Genomic DNA, 17,806 nt, shown 5'->3' on the forward strand with positions numbered 1-17,806 from the left:
CTTTTTCTTTTATTAATGTTGAATCAAACAGTCAAGAGCCTCTGCAGAATTCTTGTTTCCTGCTGCTACAAACCCTGAGAATCTCGAACATCTGACATTATGTGGCACCGCACATTTGATACATTGAAGGTCACCGTTGGTGGAAAGTACTGGTGCAGATAAAGGCTACTAAGCCCAGCAAAAATTTCCCTTGCAGTTTGCTATTGTCAAAGGTCAGTACCCAGACTCACATGTATCTTTATTTCAAATTTGTTTCTGCCAGTTTCCTGGGCACATGAAAGCATTTCCAACTTGTTTACATTTTCATTTTTGATTGCTGGTGAAGGCTTGCACTTTCTTTTTAAATGTTGCTATTTATTCTTGATATTTCCTTCTGCATTGACTCCTGTATCCATCTCTTCTGAGCATGCATCCACATCCCAGGGGAATTTTTACCTCTGTATTTTTTAATTGGCTATTTTTTTCAATACTGTGTTTTCTGTTGCTTTCCTTTTCATATTTGAATTTTTAAAAAGTTGTTTATTTTTATGGAAGTGTAATTGACATGCAATTCTGTGTTGGTTTCAGGGGAACAACAGCGTGTTCCCACAGCTGTATGGTTTTCAAAATGCTCACCCTGATGACTGTTGTTACCTAGAGTCTTTTGCCCAATGCCCTTGCCCCTAGTGGTCAAAGTCCAAAGAAAGAGAAGTTGTCTGGGACACTGGGGAATTCTGATGATGACTTCTAAGGCCGGTGGTGTTTGGAATTGTCAATATTTTAACCATCCTCACACTTGCTATTCTTTTCCTAGACCATGCTAGCACTGAATTCGCCAGATATCATTCATTTTGGTAAGTTCTCTTAAGTAAGAAACATCTCAGCCAGCTCTGTAGATCGGCTGCGAATGCCCTTTCAATCACTATAATTTATGTTCCCTGATCTCACCCTACCTATTTTCCACTGTAACACATTGCAAAGTCTTACTATATTAGCTTAGGTTTCAAAGCCAAAAAAGAAGGTTTAATCTTGCAATTTGTGTGCCGTATTCTCCAAGGAGAAAGGTCCTCACAGCAAGAAAGAATGAGACTGTTTAAGATCTCTCTCTACTTCTGGACAAGGGCAGATTAATTGAGTATAATGTTGAGTTAGAGGGAGAAATATTAAGCCTGAAACAATCTCAGGAGTCCCTTAAGACTGACCTAAATGTGTAATTTGTGTTTTCCCTGCTGAGCACAGCCTTAAAAGAAACTCATTTTTTTCTGTGATGAATATCATCCAGTCTCTGCTTCCTGCTAGCCTCTGACTCATCTGTACTTTCAGTCAGGTACCGAAAAACACACACATCTACTTTCTGTTCTTTAACGCATTTTTATCACCAGTATTTGCACGTATTTTCTTTATATTTTCCAATGGGTTCTTTATATTTTTTTCAGTATTTTTTTTTTCATTAAGTACTGCTTTTCCGTAGGGCTCAGAAGTAGGACTGTTGTCTGATGGTGCAAAGGCATGAGATTGCTTGTGCCTTAAGTCCTCCCTCAGCATGGACTTCAAACTCAAAAGAACCAACAGATGAGAAAATGCTTAAGTGGGAAAAAACAATCACAATGACCTTCCTCTGTTACTGTCTACCTGTTTTGCACGTGGCTGGGTGATGGTCTGATGCAAATGCAAAGGGAAAGCTCAGCTCACAGTGAAAATTTTAGACCTAGATTCTTAAACAGAATTTAGTTGATCTAAAGCAGTGCTTGGAACATAGTTGCTAATGAGTGCATCTGACTCATTAACCAGAAGTCCCAAGCTTCACTGTACATGGGATGGTGCATATAAATTAGAATAGCATTTTTCACTGAAGCTTGCTTCACAGTATCTAGCATATGCAACATTTGGCATGGAGATTTTTCACTAATTGAACATTCACTAAATTCCTCTGGGTAAGATACCTTTTTTCAACAATATGTAAAAAGGACATTTACACTCTGTTCTTTGTAGGAATAATAAAACAAATTCCTGAACAGAACTGAGCTCAGATTCTGCAACAAGCTATGATAAACTTATTATATGTACATATGTATAGAAACTGTGGGAAAATACAGAATGTTTCTATTCTCAACTCCCTTGAACAGTATTGAGTCCTGAAGTGAAAAAAAAAAGTAACTATATAAATGAGGTGTTGCTTTCTCATGAGAAAATGTGAGGAGGTCTTCCTGAATTAAAGAATTACAGATTGTGTCCTCCCAAAAAAGAAATGAAATTTACTTTTGCATAAAGTTATATCCAAATAAATAAGAATAATGTTAATGTTTAGGTTAAATAAGAAATTAAAATTGTAGCAATCCTTTTAGAAAAATCTCTGAGCATTCTCTTTGTCATCTAGTAAATTTCAAGTTTTCTTTTTGATGGTTAACAAATAGGTAAATTCCTAAAGTCATATTTTATGAAGTTATAAATTATCCAAGTTTCTTGGCCAGAATGTGGTAGGCTAATTCAAGCAATATTTGAATTTTCTAAGACTCTGGAGTAAGCCATGTGATGTCATTTCTTTTGTCCTCAACTTCATTCATTTACCTTCAGTGTTATTTTTCCTTTCATGCAGACTCACATTTCAATCAAAACTCTTCTACAAGGAGACAAATTTAGAAAATAATTCTTCATAGTTTCAAAGAGGCTGAAGATTTCCACCACCAGAAAAATGATCAAATCTTTCCTTTTTCAAGCAGGATTGCCCTGAAGCCTAAAGAGTTCACATGGTGATCTGCTTCCAGACTTCTCCTAAATTGTCATCTAAGCCAGTGTGTACATTATTAGCCTGAAAAGACTTTGGATCTAAGTTTTTGCCTTATTCATACCTCCAGAAATACTTCAAGTATCTCAGTTTGTGGATGGCCTCTTGCCTATTCGATAGTTAATAAAATTTTTCCCCTGTTCTTTTTATTGCTTAGAATTTTAGTCAAACACTTGAAAATGTTCTCTAGGATGTTCCATTCTCTAAGTGTCTTCAAAAAGTGACAGGTTGAAGTCCTCACTTTGATGAAGTTCACTATTTTTATACAACATTGAAAGCACCATGTTGGAGATTTCTGGCCAAGTCCTTGTCAACAACACGTGTGAATATAGCAGACAGAGATTTGCTGTAGGGTATGAGGCATCTTGGCTCACCAGAGGGACAAACCTAGGTGTCTGTGGTCAACCCTTGGCTTGACTTTTCCCAAACCTAATATTTTTCCTGGCGAAAGAATAATATTTTATATAATGTTTATATAATATTAACATATGGTAACTTTGAGACTGTTCAGGAAAAAAGGTAAACCCTAGAGAAATCTAGTTAGTATGGCTTTAGTTAAAAGAAAAAGACTAAACTAAAATCACAAATCTCCCTCCATTCTCCCCAAATAGTAACATAACAACCATTTATTACTCTCACAGATGCATGGATTGGGGAATGAAGATATGACAAAACTGGATGTCTCATCTCTGTTACAAAATGATTGGAGTCTCAGCTGGAGACTTGAAGTCTAGATTCTAGAATCATCTAAAGTGTCATTTGTTCACATGTCTGGTGGTTCATGATGGCTTCTGGCTATTGCCTAGGGGCTCACTTTTCACTTTTTCTTTATGTGGGTGGGTTCCAAAGGTGAGAGAGAGAGAGAGAGAGAGAGAGAGAGAATACCATGTGGAAATCATATTGCCCCATGACCTAAACCTGAAAGTCAAGTTTCATTCCTTCTACCACATTCTAGTAATTGAAGCAATCACAAACACTGGTCAATTAAAAAAAATATTAAAGCAGAAGCCATCTCTATGGAGATCTACAAGATTCTGGAAGGGCATAAAGGACCAGATGTGTTGCTGTGATTGCTTGAGGGGAAAATACAGTCTGCCACACACAAACATACCAGCTTGTTAACCTGATTTTCCTTAGACAAGGAGAAAAAAAGAATGTTTTGTTTTTCCTTTATATATATTCATATTATCCCATCTGTACAACAAACAGGCATTACTCCTTCAATTTAACAATTTCAAAAGAAGAATTTTTTAAGAATAAAAAACACAACTGGAAATACCAAGAGCTAGCAAATATGTGGACATATTGGCTCAGTGGATAAGAAAATAGAAGACCAAGAGTAAGGTAACCTAGCTGAAAAGAAGGCAAGAAGCACAGAGAACATGTGAGTATGAAAAGAGACTAGACTAAAATTAAGTGATGGAATTAAAACAGGTGTCGGGAAGAGTAGAATCCACGTTGCAGAGCATTTTAACTGGTGACACATATGTTAGGTAGAAGAGTGCAGGAAACCATGATGGAGGAGAGGTTTGTAGTGGGAAGGTAGGGATGCAGATCCATGAATGACAGATTGGTTTCTTTACAGATGATATTCAAATAAAGTTAAAAATATAAAGTTACACATACTGGTTTCTCCATTTGAAGACAGAGCTAACCTGCAGATGAAAAGCCCTTGCCAAATACCCAGAACGATGGAGGATTTATAAATGCCAATGTATATGGATGTATTGTTATATTGTTAGCAGCAGAAGTTTATGTTATAATTTCAAGGATAACATGAAATTGACTCAGATGGGCAGGAAAGACATCAAGTAAGTTGTTCAATTCATGAAATACATATTTTGGAATCAGATGGGGAAAAAGAAAGCAAGAATGTAAAAGGATTTGTATTATTTCAACCATAAAAAGAAGGGAACACAAAAATTCCACAGACAAAGGAAAAATAAGAGAAATGGTAATGCAGTTCTCTCTTAGAATAAAGTACTCTTCCAAAAACTTGAGCTCATTAAATCCTAAGCCTTGGCTAAATGGATGGCAGGAGAATCTTTTGTCAGCCACCTGGGAACATGTGACACTATTCACTCCTTGCTGGTCTCACCATAAGAGCCTCTTCTGCCCTAAGAACCAGACAAAGTAGTGGAAATTAAAGCCAAAACCAGCTAAAGGAAAAAAATAATAAAGAAGAGAAGTCAGCTAAATTGCAAAAAGAAAAGCCATAAAGGCAATCAGTGAAGCAAAAGTCTGGTTCTTGGAGAACTCTCCAGGTGGACTGATTAGGGAAATAAGAGAAGAACCACGAACCACCAAGATTGGAAATGAAAAGCTGTCATAGACACTATGGGGAGTAAGATGGTAGCAAGGAAGCATCACAGGCAAGTTTATGCTTAAGAATTGGCAAGCTTAGATTAAATAAATTATCTTCAAGAAATAAATCACCATGCTCAGTAAAAAAAAAAAAAAAAAAAGAAATAGATAAATGGTAGTCACAATTTTTTTAAAGAAATGGAATTTGCATTTTACAAACCTCCAGCATGAGAACTCTAGGGCCAAGTGGCTTCATTGGAAAATTCTACAATTTAATGAAAAAAATAATATCAATGCTGAAGAAGAAGAAGAAGAAGAAGAAGAAGAAGAAGAAGAAGAAACATTTCCAAAATGATTTATGACAATATCATCCTAATATGTAAATCAAAGACATTGCAAAAGAACAAGATACAAACCAGTATCTCTCATGAACATAGATGCAAAAATCTTCAACAAAATATTGACAAATTGAAGCTAGAAATATATAGGAAGGATAATATAGCACATACATGTTGCTTTACCCTAAGAACACACAGCCTATTCAACATTTGAAAATCAGTCACTGACTGCATATTATCAAACTAAAGAATTCAAACAATATAAACATCTCAATTAATGCAACCCCCCCCACCCCAAACTGACTAAATTAAATTCTCTTCATGCTAAGTCTCTTAGAAAACTGGGATATAAAGGAATTTCCTTAAACCAATTAACAAGCATTCATTTAAAACCTACAATTAAATTTTTATTTAAAGTACAAGACGAAATATTTTCTCCTAAGACTGGACAAAACAATGGTGTCTATTCTCACCATCTTGTTTAATATCCTAATTACAGTCCAAGCCAGCAAAGTAAGGTAAGGAAGAAAAAGGTACAAATATTGTGAAATAAGTAATTAACCTATATCTATTCACAGATGATATGATCATCTATGTAGACAATTACAAAGAATATAAAACACTAATGAAATTAATAATTTGTTTTATAAGGTCAAAGAGTATAAGATCAATATACTAAAAAAAGCCAAATTTAAATTTAAAAGTGACATCTGCATTATTTACAAAAATCTTAAATATGTAGATATAAACCTTAAAAATTATGTGCAAGAGCTTTATGTTGAAAGTAAAAATAGAGTGTTGAAATACATCAGAAAAGACATAAATGGAGATATATGCTGTATTCATGCACTGACTAATATTAGGATTTCCATTCTTATCAAATTGATATATAAGTTCAATAAAATCCCAACTGAAATTCTAGGAAACTTCTTTTTGTTGAAATGACCAAGCTTATTCTAAAATTTGTCTCGGAATGTGAAAGATTAGAAAAGCCAAACAATTTTGAAAAAGAAATACAGAATTGGATGACTCATTTAACTTGGTTTCAAGATCTACTACAAAACTGCAGTAATTAACACAGTATGATATTGATAAAGAGAATAGAGATCAATTGGATCAATTTCTAAATAATTATACTGAGTGAAAGAAGCCAGAACCCCCAAAAGAGTATATATCGTACAAATTCACTGACATAAAAATTATAGAAAATGTAAACTAATTTATAACAACATAAAGAAGATCAGTGTTCTGGGTAGAAGTGAAGGAAGGTGAAAATTTGGGGGTTCACACTCTTGGTTGTGATTACATACCTCTCATTAGACCACGTACTTTGTGTGTAGTTTATTGTGCATCAAATATGTGGAAATATATATATACTATAAACTGAGAAGGTGTAGAAAAAATAGTGTCCCTCATGTGTTCATGATGGAATTAATAATTTTATCTTTAACTGGTTTATCTATTTTTCTCTCCAAAGAAGAACCTGTATGCTGGATACCAAAAAGCAAGAAACGGAGGGGAGAGGCAAGGGAAGTTAAATCAAGGATGTGTTAAGGAGCTGACCAGACAATAGAGACAGGAGCTCAGTTCCAATGTGAGCACCATGTGCAAGGGACACATGGGGAACTCCACATTTTTCCACTGGCTCCCATCCTCTTTTGGTCCAGGAATTCTCTCTAAGGTGCCAGCTCCCTTGCTCTTCCAGGTTGTGCATGCATCAGAGTAGCTGAGTGAGTGGACAGAGTCCCATGGAGGAAGGGCAGACATGCACCTGTTGGAAGGGGTTGTATGAGTATGTGCACCTGGCTGTTGCAGGTACAGTTGCAGTGAAAAGTCAGATGGAGAGTATGTGAGGAGCTTGACAAATATCCAAGAAGGTGGCACAGTCATCCTTGGCTCACGATTCCTGACTCTCTTTGAAATTAATTAAGTAATCAATTGATTTAATAATATCATGAGGCCACTGCTCACCTCCAACACTAGACCATCACCAATAACATGGCAGTTCTTGAGGTGTTCCCCATCTACCATCTATCCCACTCCAGTTCCTCAACTAGTCAAATCAACCTCTGGCCTGATTATTTGTGTTCATCATCCCCTTACTTTGAAAAAGTTCTATTACAGATTACTCTATGCCTCATTTTTGGGCTTAATGGAAATATATTTTAGATATTATGCCATGGGACTTGTTTTTCACTCAAATTACATTGCTAAGATCCAGGCATATTTTTGCATGTAATTGTAATTCATTCATTGTGCTGTTCTTTGATTTTTCATGGTGAAAACATACTGTTACTATTCTCTGTAATTGATCATGTAAGTCAGATATTGCTCCTATATAAACATTTTTGTGCATATTTCCTGGTCCTTATGTGAAATGTTTCTCTAGAAACAAGCAGTGATAATCTATTGTGGTAGGGAGTGTAAATATACAAGGCAGCGCCAAGTGCTTTTCTTGATGATTCTAACTCCAGCCAACATCACATGGAGCAGAAAACCATGTAGCCAAGCTCTGTCAACCCTGAGAACAGCATATTGTAGTGATTAAGTCACTAACTCTCTTATTAGCATCAGACAACCCAAATGCAAATAATTTTATTGCTGGGACTCTTAGGTAAAACAAATGCTGGAATCACCCGAATTATCCATTTTCTAAAACTTATATAATATTTACTAATTACATTTAAAACAGGAAAAATTCTATCTACAAAACATCTTTTTAAGATGTGGTTAATATAGTACTTAGGCAAAATTTTTTCATACACAATGTCTTTAAAAACCGAACTCAAATTTGTTGTTGTATTAGGGGCAAGATTAAAGTTTCTATTAGTTTCATGATTAAACAAGAAATAATTAAATGAAATGTACTAAGGATCTCTATTGAAGAAGAAAATCTAAAGAAGTTGAGATAAATTTAATGATGCCAACTTCAGGAAAAAGTAAAGTAAAATATAAATAATAACAGATTTACAATATTTATTTAAAATGCTCAACTAAAACAGTTATATTGTAAAGTCAACAAATTAGAACATATGTATAAAAATAGAAGAAAGGCATTCTGGCCATGCAGACACAGTACTAGCAATGAGATGAGTCAATAGTCAGAAAAACCTCTTCTATGATGGCTTACTTGCCTAGGATGATCTCAATAGAGTTCAGGAAGACAGTTGATCATATCCAGTATTCTTTCATGATTAAAAGAATCAAACAAAACCAAATGGAAGTCATTTAGGAAACAAGAAGTTACTTACAATTATAAATCACCTCTATTTATGCAAAGAACCAACATCTAACTGAAGAATTCAGTTAATTTCTATTAAAGCAAAAAATTTCAAGAAAGAATGTCAACTGTCCTGTTTAGCACTGATCACTTTTCTGATTTTTTAGATAATCATATAAAATAAGAAAAGCAAATAAAGCACAACTTTCCAAAAAGATGAAAAGAGAATGTCAGTGTATGCAGGTACCTTGAGATTCTACAAACCTACCAAAAAAAAAAAAAAAAAGAATAAGCAAAACTTAAAATAATGTGAAATTCAATCAGATTATCTATTATGCAAAATAATTTGACAGAATTTTGAACTCTTTAATACTAGACATTACAATTTATGCCAGTATAACAGTGGCAATAACCACAAATGTAGAAAAGAGCCATAAATTAAAAAAAAACTCATAAATATATTTAAGCAAAAAATGCATAAGGTCTGCCTGAAGACAATTTCAAATCTTACCTGAAGGCTACATATGGTTTAAATAGATAGGCATGACATGATTTAAGACATTAAAAATATGTCTCACAAAAAAAAAATGTCTCACAATGTTATATAGATGTGTATACAGGTATAATTTTTAAATTTTTAAAGTTTAATTTCCATCAAAATCTTTTTTTTAGTGATGTCCATTCAGATATGACTATATAAGACATCTGTAAAATGGACTGTGAGAAAGCAACATTTTAAAAATAACAATCAACCATGTGGTGTGCCTGAAACTAATGTGCCATTGTGTGCCAACTATACTAAAAAAAAAATTCTTAAAAATAAAATAAAAATAACCATCAAGAGCTCTTGGCAGTATAGTAGTTATCAAACAGTATGTTACTGATAAAAGAAATAACGGTGGATGGAACAGAAGAAATTAGTAGAACAAAATAAAAAATATATTTTCTTACCATTTTAATACTATCAAATTGATTTTTATGTTTGTTTATGGATTTCTAACAATCTGCACTAAAACACAGGTTAACTACTTAGAAAAAATAAGTTTAGATGATTTGTTTTTTATAATACACAAAAATAAGTTTCAGCGGGAATATATATTTAATAAAACTATTAATGAGCCATAAAGACAAATGCATGAACGTAAACAACCATGAGGGTCAGGAGGAATTTGCTAATTCAAAAGCCAAAGGGAAAAAAGGTGAAAATATTTTGTTAGATTTGTTTATGCAGTTCTTAGTTTCTGAACCTCAAAAAAGACATCATAGAAAAAAAAGCATCAATATTTGCACAAAAGAATAAATCAGAGACTAAGAAAGTCAGTATTATATAAGCTATTGTGCAAACTGAAAAGTAAAATGCAAAGAATCTATTGTTAAAGACTTTAGTAAATCCTGACTCCTGGGATCTGATACCCCCTACCACACACTTGTGCACATGAGTGCATACACACATACACACACACACACACACACACACACACACACACACACACCATTCCAGTAAACATCTCTCTTGCTCTTGAGATTATTGACCCCAAGAGACTCTGAGAATCCCACTCCCTTCATATCCACAGTCTGTGCCTGACCAGGAAATGTGTGAAACTGTCCCCTATCCCCGCCCTTTTGTTTGGAAATTGCGTCCATTTGCTTTTAATGGTCCTATGTTAAGATCGGAGAAACTCTGAAATAAGGTTTTCAGGAGCTGTCACCATAAGTTTATTATTATTATTATTTTTGCCATGAGAAAAGCAGTATGAGTGATATGGAGATCGAACTACCTATTGAGCTTTCTATTTATCATCTATGTGTCTATCCATCTGTGTATCTATCTATCCATGTGTCATCTCTCTAGAGACAGAGGGAAGTACTCTAAAAATGGAATTATGGTTCGTTTGGATATGCTCAATAACAGAATTATAGATTGCTTTTGTTATTTTTTTTTACTCTTTTTAGTATTTTTACCTACTAAAAAAAATTCAGTAAGCAGATATTGCTATCATCATGAGAACAGGAATCAATTAATCATTTGTGTTAATGCACTTTTCTAGTAGCCTGTGGTTACCCATAATTCCTTTCACGAACAATAGTGCTAAACCTCCGAGTGCCAGGACTTTGAAATCCATCAGTCAGAGACAAGAAGTCCCTGGCATTTTCAAAAGATTTTAGAAAAATAGCATTTGTACAGTGATGGAAACCGAAGGGCCAACTATTTTATTTGCCTTTGATTTCATCAGAGCATTGATTTTCTCCAAATATTCTTACAAAGAGTGTGTTTTACTTTGTACAAATTATAACATGCTCATGCAAATGAGCATACAAATATTAGTATTTCTTTGAGAGGAGTTTGGTAAAGGAGAAAGACCACTGGACTCGGGGCCTGGGTCTCTTCACCACCCAGCGGCATAACGTGCCTGGGTGCACCATGAGCTCCTGAGCCGCTGTGTTCTTCAGCAGGAAACACAGAAGGTGGAGGTTTTCTCCAAACTCCTGTTTCAGGATGAGGCACACACGGGTTATGTTGAATTCAGAATCTTTTCGCCGGTGCAGTTATGTGAGGCAGCTGAATCAAGGAAAACATTTTTTCCCTTTCAATTTAACCATTATGCTGGATTGTTTGCCTTCCCTATTGCTAGGGGATGGAAATGAAACTCTACAGTTAAAATGTAACTTGAAAGAATTTATGTGGTTCACTGGGTAATAATTGCAACATTTTCCATGGCCTATTAAAGAGCAATTTCTTTGGTTTTATTAGGTGTTTCAGAATATTTTGAAGGGTTTTTCCTAGTGTATCTTTTCTTCTTCTTTTTTTTAAATTTTCCTTTGAGTGGCATGATATTCCTGTATTTCAATGGAGAAAGTGGAACTAACACGATAAAATGAAAATTTCCAACGCAGTTCTTTTACTGCTTTTTTTTTTAGCCGTTGTAATTGAAGAGAAACTAACCCTCCGATATTCTTGTGATTTACTAGTTCCTTGAAACATATTTACACTTAACTTTTATCAATGCACAGAATTAAAAACAAAAAAACTGTCCGCTCCTCCCTGCTCAGGGGTTTAATTAAAACGTATCTTCTGAAATGTATTTGATAATGACGCACACAGAAGCACGAGGAACATTCCTTTTCTTCCCTCGCCTGTGTTGCCTTTATAAATCCGACTTGGCTCTCGGCCAGAGACTTTCAGAAGCATCCCATCTTTTAGAGGAATCATTTTCTCTGCGAGCTGCATGAATTCCACAATCACCATCAGGGGATGAAGGAGGCTCCGGGGCAGGCGGCGGGCGTGGGTCTGCAGACGCGCAGCCTCTGCTTCCCAGGACCAGCCAGTGGGTGGGGGTATAAGACAACATTTGCACCGTCAGCGAGCTGGGCAGCTGCCTGTGTGCGAATCAAATCTTCCTTAACAATTGCCACCGATAAAAATCAGCTTTTCCTCTTAATTACTGCTAAGTGAATACCTTCTGATCTAGCAGTCAGATGGTAAGGCTGATTATTGAGCCGGCGACTAACACTTCTGGAGAGCCAGAAATTCCCCGAGCGCTGCACGGAATATTTGCACGCGCGCGCACACACACACACACACACACACACGGGAGATCCCACCTAAGCATTGCAGCGACACTGTGGCACGGACACCCACAATTTTAATGATGTGGGCACGGCAGCTCAGCACCCCCCAGCAACCCCCTTTGCTACTCTTGTAACTCTCAAAGCGGTCTTGACCCCGGGGTAGGTGGGGGGGCGGGGAGGCAGGGGAGGTGAAAACACACACTTACCCAATTAATCCCGGTCCCTGTACTGCCAAGCAGGATGCGAGTCCTCGGATCTCACCCTCACGCGCGAGGGGCCAGCATTTACCAGCGGGAAAGTTCCAGGCGTTTAAGTGCTGTGGCTAAGTGCAATCAGCGGGGCTGCAAAGTGGGCCAAGGTCACGGACGGGAAGAGGGAGTCCTGCAGGAGAGGCCCGGCTGAACTCAGCCAAGGGATGCGGATGCTCCCCACATTGGAAACATGCAAAAAATATAAAGGTGAGTTGATGTGTAAGAGACATTCAAATGACTGGGGAAAAAAAAATACCCCCATAGGAGTATTTTCTGTGTATTTTTATTTTTTATTCTTTTGCATATTTCGGAAGTGAACCTGCTTTATCACTGCATGTCCACTCTTGAGAAATACTGCCTAGCTTCCATTTGGAGATTGACACTGCTAGACTACCACCAGCCTCTTTCCCTGTGTTAATCAAATGACCACACATACAGGATTGTAAGTAATGCACACCCACATAGAGTGTGCGGGTGCCCTAGATCTGCTTGCACCTTCACATCAAGGGTAAGCTGTCAACAGTGCTCCGCGGGCCCGGGGAAATACTCCTCGGTGGTGGGCTTCCCTGTGCCAGTTGATTTTTTTTTTAAATTTATGATAGTCACAGAGAGAGAGAGAGAGGCAGAGACACAGGCAGAGGGAGAAGCAGGCCCCATGCACCGGCAGCCCGATGTGGGATTCGATCCCGGGTCTCCAGGATCACGCCCTGGGCCAAAGGCAGGCGCCAAACCGCTGCGCCACCCAGGGATCACCCTGTGCCAGTTGAAAAGAAAGAACCCAGGTCAAAACCACGGATTCAGTAGCCTCCCACAGACTTGCATGCTGGAGAGAATTAAAAGAAAAACCTGCATTCCATATATACGTAATACAGCGGCTGGGGGTGGGGGGGTAAGCTCATTGATGTGAGAGTCTTAGTAGGATGTTTTTGAAAATCAGCTCTGTTGAGGTATATTTGACATAGAATTGACTGTGCATATCTACAGTGTTCAATTTTATAAGCTTTGATCTATAAATTCTTCCCCAGGAAACCATCACCACAGTGGAGATAATGCACGCATCATTCACTCCCAAATTTTGTCATAACCCGCCCCCCACTCCCAGTCTCTTCCGGAGCCGACTGCTCATCTACTTTCTCTTGCTGGAAATGAAGTTCACATTTTACCGAAATATGAATCATACCCTATGTACTTTTTTCTGACTCCTCCCACTCAGGATGCTTCTCGTGATAGCATCCGTGTGGAAGCCTATATAAATGATTCATTTATTTTCTTGCTGAGTGATATTCCATCATAGGGATGTACCATAGTTTATCCATCACCTCTTGGTAAACATTTGGGTTATTTTAGTTGTCGGCTAATACTAATGAGGCTGTTTAAACATACCTTGGGGGTATTTTGTGGACATATACCTTCATTTCTGCAGGGTAAATATCTAGGAGCAGGGTGGCTAGAGCAGATGGGAGGAGTAGATTTAATTTTTGAAGAAACCCAGACTGTTTTCCAAAGTTATCATGACATTTTACATTCCTACTCACATAGTCTATGAACGTCTCTGTCCATGAACGTCTACTTCCTCCAAATCTTCTCTAACACGTTGTAAATTTATAAGGTTAGTCTTTTTCTTTTCATGTCTTTCTTTCTTTCTTTCTTTCTTTCTTTCTTTCTTTCTTTCTTTCTTTCTTTCTTTCTTTCTTTCTTTCTTTCTTTTCTTCTTTCTTTCTCTCTCTCTCCTTTCTTTCTTTCTTTCTTTCTTTCTTTCTTTCTTTCTTTCTTTCTTTCTTTCTTTCTTTCTTTCTTTCACATGTTAATCATTCTATCAGGGATAGGGTATTATCTCACCATGGTTTCATTTTGCATTTCCCTGATGATAAATGGTGTTGAGTATTTTTAGTGTGCTTATTTGCCATCTGTATGTTTTCTTTGGTGATGTGTTTGCTCACATCATTTGCTCATTTTTATTTCATTATTTTTTTCCATTTGCTCATTTTAAAACTTGTCTTTTTGTTTTCTTATTATTTATTGCATTTCTGGGTTTATATATTGGTTAAAATTCTTATTGATATGGTATTGGCAAGCATTTTACTCAGCCTATCATTGTGTTTTCATTCTCTTTAAAAGTATATTTTGAAGAAGTTTTCAATTTTTATGAAGTATGATTTGCTGTTTTATTTTTTATTTTTTTTTAAATTTTTATTTATTTATGATAGTCACAGAGAGAGAGAGAGAGAGAGAGAGGCAGAGACACAGGCAGAGGGAGAAGCAGGCTCCATGCATCGGGAGCCCAACGTGGGATTCGATCCCGGGTCTCCAGGATCGCGCGCTGGGCCAAAGGCAGGCGCCAAACCGCTGCGCCACCCAGGGATCCCGATTTGCTGTTTTAAAGTTCAAGTTAAAGTTTTTCTGCTTTATAGACTGGGATTCTAGTGTCATATCTAAAACATCTTTTTCTAAATGAAAGTCACAAGATCTTACATTGCTTTTTTTATTATTACAAAAATGCTGCAATAAGTATTCTTATACTTATGGCCTTGTGAGCATATATCTCTAGTCTATAATATATATATATTCGATAATCTCTCCAGATCTATTGAGGTATAATTGATATATATAATATTGCATGAGCCTATGGTGTATGACCTGTTGATTTGCTACACTTACATACTGCAATAGGATTACCAACATAGTGTCTGCTAACACATCTCTCAGATCATTTCCTCTTTGAGGTAAGAACCTCTAGGATCTAGTCTCCCAGCCACTTTCAACTCTATAGTACAGTGTTATTGTCTATAATTCTGATGCTGTTCATTAGATCCTCAAAAGGTATTCATCCTGTAACAGAAGTCTGTATACTTTGACCAACATCTCCCCATTTCTCCCACCTCCCAGCCCCTGGCAACCGCCATTCCGCTCTGTTTCTAGGAGTTTGGCCTGTTTGGATTCCACAGGTGAGAACACACAGTGCACATCTTTCTCTGTCTGATGTAGAATGTGTATTTAGAATAGGCTGCATACTTAGGTGTGAGCATTTTCACATTTGCTGGATATTGCCCAGGTGTTTTCCAAAGTGGCTGGGTCCATATGGCCTCCCCACAGCAATGCATATTTCCGTAACCCCATCCCACATATGCCCTCATCAGACTCCTTAATTTTTCACCAATGCCATCTCCTTGTAGTGCCAATTTACAGTTCCTTTTTTAAGGCAGAGCTGAGCATGTTTCTATGTTTGTTGAAGACTCAAGTTTATTCTTTTATGAATGACCTGCTCTTGTGTGCAGGAAGGGGCTGGAGCAAACCTAGATTCCGGTGTGTCCTAGGGGATGATGGCAGAGGCAAGTTATCGTTCATCTCTTCTTTGGGAAACATATATGAACATATTGCACTTGTTTCTTCTCTTTTGTTTTTGTTTTTGTTTTTCTGATTGCTTAAACCCATGAGACATGGAGCCAGGGTCTCCAGAGCATGTGGGGAGAGGCTGATGAACAGGAGAGCACACAGTTCTCCGTGAGAACAGCACGTCCAGCTTTCTGAAAGCAGCCAGATTGTCAGCTGGTCCCAGCTACCTTAGTTGTGTGTCCCTTGAGGAAGCCTGGCTGCCTTGGTGCTGCCTTCCCTCCTTCTGCTCCACTCTGAGTGGGTGTTTCTAGTCCTTTCCCAATGAGACATCACATCCTGTTTCTGATGCATGCTCATATCCATCATATGACGATAAAAACATACCTCTGCCTATTTCTCTAGTGTATCAATTTTAAAATTTTTCTTATTACTCTGTCTGGATTTCAGCATATTCTGGAAGCTATTTTCTTGGTTTGCTTCTTGTGCTGTTTGTTCTTTGTTTGTTTAAATAACTCTTCCAAGTCTTTGGTATGCTTCTAATGTTTCTAGCTATTTGAACTTGAAGAAGTTACATAATATGCTATAGCTCAATATCCTCATTGGAAAATTTATGATGATAATAGTATCTACCTAATAGATATCTTGACAATTAAGTGGGTTAATATATATATGCAGCAATGAGAGCAAGGACAGACAAATAATAAGCACTATATAAATGTTTGTTATCCTTATTATTAATGGATAATGGAAATGTCTTTTGTAACAAAGACGTTTTAATGTTAATGTAGTCAAAATGAACAATGACTTGAGAGGATAATGTTGGTCTTTTAAGATCTCCTTAAGAAGTCTCACCCTACACTGATGTTGAATGAATATTTTTTTGTGTGTCATCTTCTGAAAGTTGATACCTTTGCATTTTAATCATATCTTTAATCCACCCGGGACTTACTTTTTGATGTAATCGGAGTATTAATTTTATATTTTTTCACATATGAAAAGTTGTTTTCAAAAAAATATTCTGCTAGTCTCATTCATTTTTATTTCATCTTTCACACAAAATATTCACATATACATGGACTGTTGAGCATCTATACTTGGTTACATGCTCTATTTCTGTGTCCATGCATACATGCGTGCTCTTGAAGACTAAAAATTTACCCTTTAATTCTGATTAGGTGGGAATGCTTCTTCACTTCTCCTGGCTGACTTTCTTGTTTCATTTTTATATGGGACTGTAATGATCAACTTGTTGATTTCCATATAATTTTATTGAATTGCATAAAATGTGTACATTAAAAATCTATTGCATTTGTTGACTAATTAGGGAAGAATTAACAGTTTTTCTTCCTATACATGAACATGACAGGGTTCTCATTTTATTTGGGCCTTTTTTATGTCTTTTATTAACATGCTTTGTTGGCTATTTTCCTAGGTAGCTCAGTGGTTTTTATTTCTACTATAAACGAGATCTTACTTTATTTCTATTAAATTTCACAATCATTATTATTCAGCAATACTATTAATATTTAAATAGAATGCATTATATAATAGAATATCATATATGTTGTATATACCATAATGTATGTTGTGTATACACTCATATATGTGTATGTTGTATACATAGTCTTACATGTAGACAGTTGTGTTTCTTTCTTTATATTTCTCATAAATTATTTCCTGACTTTCTGCTTGGCTAGGACCAACACAAAGCAAAACAGGATGAGTTATAACTGGCATCCTTGCATTTTTCCTGACATCAAGGGGAAAGCATTTGACGTTTTGTCACTAAGGATGGGCTTATACTATAGTATTATAAAAGAAATATCTGATAAGTTAAGGAAAATCCTTTCTATTCCAAATTTGAGTCATCATATAATTTTTGATGAGGACTGAGAGTTGGCTGAAATTTATGAAATCATTTTTCTGAGTCAGTTGAGACATATTTTCTTATCTTCATTCAGTAAATTCCACTAATTCTTGTCTATGTATATGGCATGATTTAATAGCAATGTGTGTTTTCCATACC

At 36.4% G+C, this 17,806-nt stretch overlaps 1 long non-coding RNA gene across 1 annotated transcript in view; it reads right to left on the bottom strand.

Annotated features, from left to right (window-relative positions):
* LOC140621953 (uncharacterized) overlaps positions 1–12,534 on the bottom strand; it is a 79,161-nt gene extending 66,627 nt beyond the window's left edge. The window contains exon 1 of the long non-coding RNA XR_012021696.1: positions 12,403–12,534. This is a non-coding gene — a long non-coding RNA (uncharacterized lncRNA). The remainder of the gene's footprint in view (positions 1–12,402) is intronic.
* Positions 12,535–17,806: the final 5,272 nt, after the last annotated feature.

This window comes from Canis lupus, chromosome 31 (genome assembly GCF_048164855.1).
Source record: "Canis lupus baileyi chromosome 31, mCanLup2.hap1, whole genome shotgun sequence".
Lineage (NCBI taxonomy): Eukaryota > Metazoa > Chordata > Mammalia > Carnivora > Canidae > Canis > Canis lupus.